Here is a 13,015-nt window from a genome sequence, read left to right as displayed (position 1 = left end):
TCATTTTCAATGTGTACAAACAATCTATCAACCATTCCATAGGAAACATACAGCAGAAAACGGAGCGACACAACACATCGGACGAGTCGTTTATCAATACACTTAGTGTTAATGTGCATGGACAAATTAAACAGGGCTGTAGTTGTGTTTTGTTGTTGTTGTTTTTCCTCAAAATAACTCCAACACACGCACATCACGTTCATAGCAACCAAAAAACAAAAGCGACTTTAACCAAATGGATAGCGTATCAATCAAATGATCGTAGGTTTTATGTTTTATGTTTCAAATACCTGTCTTTTGTACAGATGATACGTGCTTAAGTTACTCCAGTTGCGTCCGTCATTAAAGTTTAGTCATATGATGCCAATGCCATGACTTCTTGAAGGTTCCATGCAAACAAGTCTTTTTAAAGACCACGCTGTCGAACCTTAGTCTACAGCAGTATGTAAATGGCGACATAGGTAGAATAGACGCAAATCACCACTATATTGTATCGAACCTACAGCAGTATGTGAATGGCGACATAGGTAGAATAGACACAAATCACCACTATATTGTATCGAACCTACAGCAGTATGTGAATGGCGACATAGGTAGAATAGACGCAAATCGCCACTATATTGTATCGAACCTACAGCAGTATGTGAATGGCGACATAGGTAGAATAGACGCAAATCACCACTATATTGTATCGAACCCTTCGTGCAGTATACAGCAGTATGTGAATGGCGACAAAGGTAGAATAGACGCAAATTACCACTATATTGTATCGAACCTACAGCAGTATGTGAATGGCGACATAGGTAGAATAGACGCAAATCACCACCAGCAGTATGTGAATGGCGACATAGGTAGAATAGACGCAAATCACCACAATATTGTATCGAACCCTTCGTGCAGTCTACAGCAGTATGTGAATGGCGACATAGGTAGAATAGACGCAAATCACCACTATATTGTATCGAACCCTTCGTGCAGTCTACAGCAGTATGTGAATGGCAACATAGGTAGAATAGACGCAAATCACCACCAGCAGTATGCGAATGGCGACATAGGTAGAATAGACGCAAATCACCACTATATTGTATCGAACCCTTCGTGCAGTTTTATCTATAAAAAAATCCAGTTATCTCACCGCCCCCATTCCGTAAAGCTTTTAGTACTGCGTGTGTGATAACAATATCTCAATAGTGTTTCATGACAAATTCTTAGTTTAAACCCATTATGTTATAATGTAGGTAAAGGTATATTCAAGTAACTAACACGATGTTAAGAACAAAATCAAGTGCGGTCAATGGACATTTTATGAGAAAATATCATTTGGTCGGCTCTTTGTTCGTGTGGTGCTATTGAATCTAACAGCCACTTGTTTAGTTTGTCTCTGTATTAAAATGAAATTTGAACTGAATAAATAAACAACATTTCCAGCATAGCATGTGTGGACCTCGATACACACCATTTTCAATGTAGGTATCTCGACGAAAAGTAAAATACCAAACTATTTGTAAATGTCCCACAATATATTAACGAATCAATGCGTTTGTATAACAATCTGATACTGACTCTGTCACATGTTGCTTATCGCTTATTTCCAGTCTTTTCATGAACAATCCTTCATTCTCAAATCTCTCTTTCAACACATCATTTTTATCACTGATATTTCTTATTGGCAGATATCATGTAAACACGTGTTTAAAACACACCCATTTATTGCGTAAATATTACTACAAGCAGAGAAACTATGTAAGAATAACAAAATTCGTGCAGTTTTTTTCCCCAGTTACCTTACCGCCGGCGTTCCATAAGCTTTTAGTGATGCGTGTTTGATAACAATCTCTTAATGAGTTATCAGGACGCCTTTGAAAACATGCGAAGAGAGATGTAAGTTGTAATAAAGTAGTTTTCTGGGCTTTATACATGAGCGAAAAGCGTCGTCCCAGATTAGCCTGTGTGCGCACAGGCTTATAGGGGACGTCACTTTCTGCTAAGAGTGGATTTTCTTTTAAAAGAGACTTCTTTTAAACGAAAATTTCCATTTAGCGGAAATAATCGTCATTGATTAGCCCGTGCAGTCCTTTGAACACGAGAGTCTCCGAAGACTGCCCGCATATCCTTATTGAAGCACAAGACCAACGAGAAATCCGGAACATAACAGCAACACTTGTTGGTCCAAAAGAGCCTCTCATGGCTTATTAGATGTCACGTTGAACATTTCAGTGTATCATTCTTTCTGAGCCTTGAGTTACCTCTACAATACATTGTACTCGAGCAAGAACAACTGAAATTATTAAAATACAGCTGTTGTAAAAAAAGGCCAGCAAATTAATGAAACACGCATCACATTAGTCATTCTTGTAGTTTATTGGAATTCAATGCCTGCTCTGTACCCCAGTGTCAGATGTGGGTCACGTTTTATAGGGTCACGCCTACCTACCTGCGTTCAGATAAATTTCGAGAATCTCAGTTTTATCTTCTCACTGCGAGCATCTCAGACAAATCTCATCGCCGAACTCAGTATCCCATTTATTCATAGCGTCTAGAAAAAGGCCTTGACAAACAGCGTAGACCCAGATGAGACGCCGCATGATGCGGCGTCTCATCAGGGTCTACGCTGCTTGCTTAAAGGAATTTCTGTAAGAAATATTCGAAATATAGAAATTAATATACTAGACATCCCTAATTTTGGAAATAAATTGATCCAATTTAGAAGGATGGGAGAGTCCACTAGGCATAAATGGGTTAAATTATGCCGTTCAATCGTTACAATATTCGGTTCCGTGACATAATTGAGTTATGTCGAGTGTTTATATACAGTCCTACTCGGTTACTCCTTTCTCCATAGATTCAATAAGATCAGGGCTAATCTATTTAACTGTGTAGGGGTCATTATCAAAGTGGTGTGAAGCGCTGATCACTGTTGAAAGTGATAACAAGAGGGGATTTATTGGCCATATCTAATTACAAGATACTGGTGTAGAATGCTGAGACTTCAGAGGGTTTTAAACATTGCTCACACACTAAATGAATAATTTGATTGTAGAAAAATACAGGAGCATGCATTTTAATAGGTATCAAAGAGTTAATTAATATTAAATAACTAAAGCACATTTTAATAAAGAGCATCGTGCTTGTATTTGAATGATGGATTAAAATAAAATAAAAAACAGATCAAAACTTGTACATAGTTTATTATTGAATTTACAACATGTTAATTAAACTATGTTATGTAAAGTATATGAATATGCGAATAGTATGTAATGATCTCAGAGCATAATTATAATTATGTTATATAAAATTATAATGCAGATATTTTTTATTACACATAATTATCAAATTATTCAGAAGTAAGCAATTGAATATTCCTTATTTTTTCAATGTACATCTATTAATGTTCATATAAACAAGTTGAAATAGCATTAATAGTATGCCACATAAACTCTATAGAATTCTTGTCAATTTATAATAATAGAATGATAAGTTGCTGTATACATTTATATTTAGTACTGTCATGATTGTAACCCAAACTTTTCTTGCAAGGACATTTCATGGAAAAAAAACATTAATTTATACACCAAATACCAAATTCACCTTTGTAATTCACATAATAAATGTTCACATAATATACATAACGGGTAACCATGTTACTAATCAGTAAGTTAAAAAAACAATTTTTTTAATAAACAACTTTACAGGACTATCAGCATGAGTATCCAGCATGATATTTGCTAGTGGAGTGTTGAACTTAAATTATATAATTAAATGAATTAATTAGATGTAGTATCCTGTGGTTGATAAATATTAAATACCAAAATGTCCCAACTTAAAGTCTTATCAACATGAATTTTGCATTGATCTACTTCAAACATATTATCCATCTGTGCACTGGTTCATTAAACATCATGTTTCTTTCTGAAAAACAAGAACAATACTTTATTGTTTGAAATTCTTCTCTGTAAAATAACAGCATGCTTGTATTTGTGTACACTTATTTTTTAATATGTAACCACTTACACAAATTGTACATCTATTCAGATTCAAGACATAAATTCCAACACTATGTAGGCTAGATACATAAAGTCAGTCGAAAGGTTTCGCCGTTATACGGTACCTGATCATTTAGATTTTAATAATGATTAATACTAACGATAACTAACATTATGTATAAACTTATCGATATCATGTGTTCGAACCCTAACAACTTCCTACACAATCAAAATAAAACATTATGTATATCAGAATTAAAGTAAAATGTTATTATGCAGCATAAGGCTTCAAAATTTGAAAGCAACATTTTTGCTATTGTAGGCATATATGACGGTATCTCCTTCTCTCATAAATGCATTTCAAAGAAACATATTTTCCTCCAGCTTTCTTCAGTAAACTCATTTTTGCAAAATGAATTTAATGTTGTAATGCCACATTCCTCAATTTTAAGTTCCGACAAAAGAACTTTAGATAGAAAATCAGCATTAACTAAATGTTTGTATATCTCTTTTGTAGATGTAATGGGGGTTTCCTCTGACTCTTTAACTAATATCCCCTTAATTTCTTCGTAACCTGTCTACACACTTCATGTGTGTCGCGATATGACATACAGTATCGCACTATATGCTCTCCAGTTTAAATAAAGGTTTTCCTTCAACACTTTTTACACTGTGATCTGTTCCTTTTAACCAACTGAAAATGTTGCCACTTTTAATTGCTGGTTCATCTCCACACTTATTGTTTTTTAGAAATGCTTTGAACTCATCAAAGATAATATATTCTGAATCAGTTTCGTCAAAAACTATTCTAAGTTACCTCAGTGATGGAATATGAAAAGTCATTTTGGTTCTCAATCTGAAAAAGTAAAGAAAACTATCTTTTAAAATCATAATAACTTCTATAAGTTTTAATTTCAATCATTTCATATTACATGTGCGGTGCTTGTTACATGTCAAATGTAAAATCTAAAAAAGGTGAACATAAAATTATTTTACTAACAAATTTCAAGCTTACCTGTTTTATAAATATAAAATATCAAAATAAATGTTGTATTGGCTATGAATATTTGGCACAACTGATAATTACACTGGTCGATAACTCTCTGAAACATGTTGCAGCATATTCAGATTTGGCCAGATATAACACCTGGGTTCATTTATTATCGCCAAGCAGGCTGTTGTCAGCCTGACAGGGGAGTGTGCTTTATGACCACAGAACAGTTAACACTAATTAGTTCTGCTGATAAGCCGATGGCTAAAATCTAGCCGTCCTGGGAGTAACTGTGTAGGACTGTATATTAAACATTATAAACTGCATTGTGCAAATTACACAAAACCTATACCGAACAAAGATACGCGCAATAGAGGAGTTACAAATGCAGGAAGTTTTGTTGCAGTGGTCTCTGAATGCAAGCCATTAATTGCCTGTTAATTCAGCACGCGAACATGGGCGCCTCAACAGTATTGCGTTTTTCTTGAAGACGTTCCAACATTGTAGACGCGGCAACGTAAATAAACAGAATCGGAATAGACACAATTAGCGGGGGTGTTACTACGCTCTTACGAGAAACACAGCTATGCTTCACTCTAAAAGAATAACCTATGAGAAGTATTCCCAATTTTACTGGACTAAGGAGAAGAAAATTGTAAATTTCCGAGAAATTGAAAACATTACGCTCAGCCCATAATACCATATAGTGACAAACGGGTTTATTGCAAAAGAATTGTCGAGAAATAGTTCATTATTCGGTCGAAGCTGGAGTTCAATAACTTAGACAAAACAGTTGTATGTAATGTTTAGTACAAACGTGCAGCTGCAGCGTGCAATCGATGATAACGAATGGCTATATTTATTAATGTTCAATGCTTTTTGTTCTAGAAAACAATCGTCGTTAAAATCAATGAGTTGTGACCATATATCATGTATTTGTATGAACAATTCTTAGCAGGCTTACATTCGCATGCATTAAAATGAGTATGAACGTATTTAAAAATGTTATCGGATACCCTACTCCGAGAATGTTCACGCCCAACAAAGACTTCGAAAACAAGCTCGGAGCGAACATGACGTGTGTCACTATGTTGATCACTGCAGATAATAAATAAACATTGGTTCTGGAAAAGAACTAAATTATGACAGTATAGGTCGATCAACATAATACATCGGTAGATAGTCTCTATGTCTGATTTGCAATGTTTCAAATCTGGATTTTAATTTTGCAAATAAGTATTTTACATTTAACACGTTGCTTTGAAATGCATTTTTTTGTGAACTTGCATTGATACAAAATTAGGTCCCGATGTTGACATTTCGACAATTTTACCATAAGTTACTATACGAACAAAGCCGATAACGGCACGTTAACTGGTATATGTTGCATAACCCCAAAATGTGTGTGCGTGTCGTGTGAACAAATATACAGAACTGGGGATTTCGTAATGGCGTACACTTTTTAATTTAAACTAAACAACAAAAAGTGGCAAAACTTTTTCAGATTATAATTAAATACTTTCCGAAAAAAAAATGTTTCTTATTTTTATAAGTTTAGTAATACACAATCACCCCCGGAAACCCGACATGCTGTGAGAAGTTGGACATGCTGTTGGAGATGTAGCCGATATATTTCAAAGAATTTCGGTAGGGTAAGTAAATCCAATGATTTTCAAACAATAAAAAAAGATACAAATTAGCTGGAAATTAACTTAGCTTCCGAGCGGATATCATTATAAAACTTAAAAGTTCAATGAAAATGATCTACAATGCGTCAGAGTGGTCATAAATCAGCTGTAATAGTGAGCTTTTAAGTTTATAAATGAATTTCACACATGTCATATCTCGACATCTTTGTACAGCACCATGTCAGACAATTTATTCATCAACACGTTGTATGTCAAGTCGAATTTTTCCACCAATACGAACTTTTTCAAGAAACCCTGCCGGATATGTTACTCGAAGACATCGGTTAATATAATTGTCGGTGAAAAAACTTTTTCACTGGCATACCTTTAAAGAAATTTGTAAATAAAGTGCTAAATATGGGACAAATTCATGCATCGTCGACTTTAAATAGCCATATTTCAATAAATCATGAATATTAATAACCAGGATTTTTCTAACTTACATGCTAATACCTCCTTTGCATGCACCAAAATATATTTCATTTCAAAACTGCCTTTTAACAATTATGGATTTACTTACCCTACCGAAATTCTTTGAAATATATCGGCTACATCTCCTAGCATGTCCAACTTCTCACAGCATGTCGGGTTTCCGGGGTTGACAATTCTACATTCATTCGGGGCTACTAGCGGGAAAACGTCTCCAACATTTTATTGGATTTTGGGTAAGGTCAATGTGAAAATGTTGGTTTAGCCGCTACGCCGATATAAGCCGTATTGGCTTTAGCCAGCGGACCGAAAATAAAAAACGCGTATCGCAGTCAAAAGCATGCTTTTCAAAAGACATTGGTATCCGGATGTTGACAGACGATATGGATAACGTTTACAATGGGTATTATGTTTTCGCATCAGTCTAATTAAGGCGCAGTGGTAACGCATCCAATTACGGATCCAGACGACATGGGTGCGAATCCCGGCGTCGTTAGTTTATCTATGCAATTTTTTTCTTTCTATAAATATTCGTTACGACTATTAAAACATTAAAGATTTGTAAGCAGCTATATTTTATGACATTTGAAACAAGTCCAAAAACTGTTAACAATTCCCTTGATAACGTGGATTGGAACGAGATTTGGATTAAATTATCGTTGTTCCACAACTTGTTTCATATATGCCATAATTCCAATCAAAAATATGTTCCTAACATTTTTGCTTACTTTTTGCATACTTAGTTATGTGTTATTAACAAAGTGAATCTCGTCGTACTTGATTTTGAGAAAACATACATTTTCGATGTATTTATTAATGGGGTACGTTACTTTAAATAGTGTTAATGGATAAATATTGGAAGTGGTGGTCAAATTACAGCATTTTGATATTAATATGCAAATTATGTTGCATATTATAATAAATTATTTTAATGATTTGAATAAAGATGAAACACTCCAGACCGTTTGCCCCACAGTGTGCATGTTATATGTTGCGAATGTAACGAAATCGGTAAATATAACAACAACACTACAACAACGACGGATTGTTCCCTTCTGCTTAAATGAAAATGAAGCGATCGTATCAGTATAATGCAGAGTAACACACAAAACAAGAAAAACAAAGATATAACTTTGACCGTAGCTTCTGAATAACAAATTCTTTCATTCTCGTAAATAGTAATGATGTAATAATAACGTTAATTAAAACAAGATCATTAGTAAACGTCTGGCCAATCAGAAATAACATTTAAATCCGGGCTTTTACTTGCTCGCAAAAATACCAAGTTCCCTTGCTACATGTTTGTTATTTTCCGATTGATATATCATTGTTTGCAATATTTCATCACTTCTTGTTTCATATATTTGTTCATATTCTATAAAAAAAAAACTTTCTTGTGGATAGCCTTTTACATTTTCATTCAGTCAACTGTTCCTTCAACATTTACTTCAGCAGAAACTCCCGCACCCCGTCGGCGCTTTCGTTGTATTTGGGTTCTCGTTTTAAACTCAGACTAGTTTTTAATCCATCAGAAGTGTTATTAATAATACTGGATATTGGTACAGTATATGAGTTGTTATCAGATACTATGCTTTCAGAGCTTAAATGATAATAAACTGAGAAACTGGCAAAACGCATATTGGTTATATTTATTACGGACCTTTTGATAGGACAACATATGACTACTTTAAAATTATCGACATCCCGTCGTGTTTTAGTAAAAGTCAGGCCGCCGTCGGAGAACATCAGATATCAGATATGTAATTAAGATTCTATGAAACTTGCAATGCGGAAGACCCCATAAACTGCAAAACACACACAGACCGCCATTTACCTACTAAAACATTGTCTTGCTTTGACCGGCTCAAAGAGGTATGCAGGTTAACCCTTTGCATGTTGGGAAATTTGTCGTCTGCTAAAATGTCGTCTGCTGAATTTCTAAAATTAGCTTTTTCTTCAATTTATTTCCAAAGAATACTATCAGAATAGCAAACAGTTCGGATCCTGATGAGACGCCACGTTTTGTGGCGTCTCATCTGGATCCAAACTGTTTGCAAAGGCCCTTAAAATTCGGTTCCCGCACTGAAAGGGTTAATAAAGGCGGATGTTACTGCATTGAAGTCAAGGACTTTCATGAGTCTTTTATCTGGTAGCATCAATTTCTCCATTAATGGTGAAAATCCAGATGCCAAAAAGCACTTTAGTGAAAAATTCTTATGCTTCGTGCATGTTTAAATATTGATCCAAACTCGATTATGCGCTGAGCACTAATGGATAGAGAATGTAATTTACAAATTGGCTGTTTCAAACAGGTAATAACCCTGAATGGGAGGGTTTAGTTTTCGGTTTTATACTTGACTATTACACAATTCCGCAGAATAAGCGATTTTAACGAAACCATTATATACACAAAACTGTCCAGAATGGTGCACCATCAGAGTGACTGAGGTAGTTCAGGAGAATGGTGCACCATCAGAGTGACTGAGGTAGTTCAGGAGAATCAGTAAGTTTCGTTCACGATGAATAGACACAATAATATTTAACCCTTTGCATGCTGGGAAATTTGTCGTCTGCTAAAATGTCGTCTGCTGAATTTGTAAAATAAGCATTTTCTTCATTTTTTTTCAAAGAATACTATCAGAATAGCAAACAGTTAGGATCCAGATGAGACGCCACGTTCTGTGGCGTCTCATCTGGATCCAAACTGTTTGCAAAGGCCTTTAAAATTCGGTTCCCGCACTGAAAGGGTTAACTACAGCCACTTTGTTATGGTTGAAAGAAATACATATTGACATATTTTCAGATAGACATAGGCCCCTGACTCAGTGGTTGTTTAAATTTCATATGAGTCGCGTCATGAGAAAATGAGTTGTATGCCATATGTGGTCGGGAGCTATTTAGTCCGCTCGAAAGTGATCTCATAAGCGATCAGGGTAGGTCCTGACCAGATCTCGCAGATGCGGTCTGGGTGGTATGGAGCTCCGCTGGTCGCTTTTCGTATGACGCGGCTGATATATTCTAAGACTTATCTTACATCGTGATTCATAATGTGTAGTACCGGTAGTTTGTGTTCGACTCATGTACTATAACTTCAAAAAATAGTTTTGATCACGTATAGTTAAGAAGTTTTTATACTTAATATATGCATTTTGATAGGACGATATTGTTTTGGGTGCAGTCCAAAAAGTCAGTTCACGATATTGTGAACAATATAATATTGTTGTTAACAAAACAACATATAAAATAAATCAATTTGTGGTGACCATATAAATGGGACTGCTAGCATTTAATCGTCAGCGTCTTTGTTGCGCTATCATATTACCATACAAATATTTTATTGCACTATTACCTCAATCAATTCCAATGTATGGGCATTAGATATTATCTGGTTTACTTAAAGGTTGAAATAATGCTTTTTTATTGTTATTACTTCAAAATACAGCAGGTAATAAACTTCAAAATATTGTCATCAAATTTGTTTAAGTGAAATAAAATGACATTTTCTTTAAAATCACTTAATGCAATACTTAAATAATTACACTGTGTATTATTGTTATAGGTTCTTTATTGATTAATACATTATGTACGGAAATCTTGACGTATCTTACATTGAATTCTAAACAGATAAAAATGAGTTTTTCTCTAATAACAATTGGATTTATACCGACTCAGTAAAATGAAATTCTTATATGTTTTTTTTAAAGTATTTTTTTTACAAAAATATTGCAATTGTATCTCGATAGGTTCGGGATACGACTGTGATAGAATTTTTTGCTGCAATGCATAGATATATTTATTTAACTAACATTGTTTGATCGCTCATCAACGCATATTGAAACATATATACTTGTAAACCCAGTAATATAAGTATGTGTGTTTCTTTTGCACCATTTAGGATGTAATTTTAGGACACAGAAGACTGAAAAGCTGAACACGTTAGGCGATTGTCACATTGCAGTTTTGGAAAATCAACATTTTTACTCTTTATTTTAATGTATTATAAAACACAAAAAGAGTACATAACAGAACATATTATTAGTAACATAATCATATTGATATTCGTAGTCGTATTTTTTAATATATTTTATCTAACAGTGAAAATATTGTCCAACATTTAGTTCTATACTAACCATGTGAAACCTATCGCAATTATTTGTGTCACGATAAACATGAATTGTTAAAGTAAAATTAAATTAACTTCTCTGTTCTTTACAATTATATCACACATGTCTTGTACAGATACGCGTCAGACAGGAGATGTTATTCTTGCGATGATAAAACAAATCAAATCAAATGGAAACGCAGTATTTAGAAGGATATACATACATGTAAGATTTTTAACACCGATCGACTAACAAATCAATGTTAAATGTCGCATAATAATCATAATCAAACAATAATCTAGATTCCACTGCAAGATCGGCACTTCGTAAAAAAATGTGTCACTCTGTCCCATGTATCGTTTTGTCCCGGTCTTCACTACATCATCATATGATGCTTTCATCTTCATTATCTGGGAGGCCAATATCCCATGGGCGGTTGGCGCCACCTACAACTCCGACCAGCTTTAGCCCAGATATGGAAGGCTTCTGTGATCATTTCTTCTCCTTAGACTCAATTCCTTGAAAATGAATCTAAAACAGCATGAAGACATATGAAGATAAACAAATCGTTTTGATACATGAGGCAGTTTTCAGTCTTGAGATCGAAATGGCAAAAACTATATATACAGAACAAAGAGAAAAATATAGTCAATCCATCAGTCTGCATTTTCATCTGCCTTAAAAGGAGTTTCGTGATTCTTTGCCACGTCGCCTTCTATCGGCCTACGCTGCGTTTATGACGTACGAGCTTGTCCAGTTACTTCAAGGCGGCTGGATTTTATCCGGTCTCTCTGGAGCATTCTTTTACAGGGAATAAGTAATAACTTTAACATTTTATCCGTACTTGTATTAAGTGAGTTTCTGTCCGCCTCTTTGTCTCAGGGCAAAATAATGTATAATATACTGGGTGGTAATAGAATGTTTTACAGACAATTTCAGATTGAAATCCTCCAAACAAAATTGTCCAACTGCTATCTGTCTTGTACACAGAGACAGGCTATCAGTATTATTGAAAATTAATTGTGTTTGTTTGTTGAGCCGATTTTTTATGGAGCCGTAAAAAGGATTGCATGACCAATCCCCATGAAAGTTATATGTATGTAACCGGGTATGGCGGGGCGTGAATCAAATGTACATGTTTATACATGTAACGGAATATATAAAATGACAAATAAATATAACATATCTAAAATAACCTGAGAAGCATGGACCTGTATTTGTTTCACCGATTATTAAAACATGACCTTTTGAACATCACTCTGTATCTTTCTTCAAAGTTTCTTGAGCCTTCAGTTACCTCTACAGATTTAATATACTAAAGCAAATACGGCTAAACGTAAAACTATGAAGTTTTTGCATAAAACTGGTAAACGAACAGCGTACAAATACTAATACACGTACCGTCAAACCAATTTTGTTTTGAAGTTCATCAACATACTTACATACACATTACATTTGACATGCTTATATTGTATGGGAATTCAATGCCTGCTTTGCGTCTACTTGCAGGTGTAGGTCAAGTTTGAATGGGTTACACCTTTCGTTCACAAACATTCCGAGAATATCACATCAGTTTTATGTTCCAACTGCGCATTATACACTGCATTGTACAAAAATACCCAACATTAACACAAAATCAAGATACGTGCTAGAAGGGTTTAACAAATGCAGAATAATGTTTGCAGTAGTTTCTGAATGCACGTTATTAATTCTATGTTTCAGTTAGATCGCAAAAATGGGTTCCTTTGCAGTAGTGCATTTTTTTTCTTGAAGACGTTCCAAAACTTTCGACGCGGCAGCGTAAATAAACAGAGTTCGGAA

At 34.6% G+C, this 13,015-nt stretch overlaps 1 long non-coding RNA gene across 1 annotated transcript; it reads right to left on the bottom strand.

Moving 5' to 3' along the window:
• Positions 1–2,894: 2,894 nt before the first annotated feature.
• On the bottom strand, positions 2,895–5,259 carry LOC127870263 (uncharacterized). The gene is made up of 3 exons (XR_008044727.1): positions 4,999–5,259; positions 4,801–4,839; positions 2,895–3,909 (listed from the first exon to the last, which is right to left on the bottom strand). It is a non-coding gene; the product is annotated as an uncharacterized LOC127870263 (long non-coding RNA).
• Between the last annotated feature and the right edge of the window lie 7,756 nt (positions 5,260–13,015).

The sequence above is a fragment of the Dreissena polymorpha genome, chromosome 2, assembly GCF_020536995.1.
Source record: "Dreissena polymorpha isolate Duluth1 chromosome 2, UMN_Dpol_1.0, whole genome shotgun sequence".
Taxonomy (NCBI): Eukaryota; Metazoa; Mollusca; class Bivalvia; order Myida; family Dreissenidae; genus Dreissena; species Dreissena polymorpha.
This window is presented reverse-complemented; position numbering and strand designations above follow the sequence as displayed.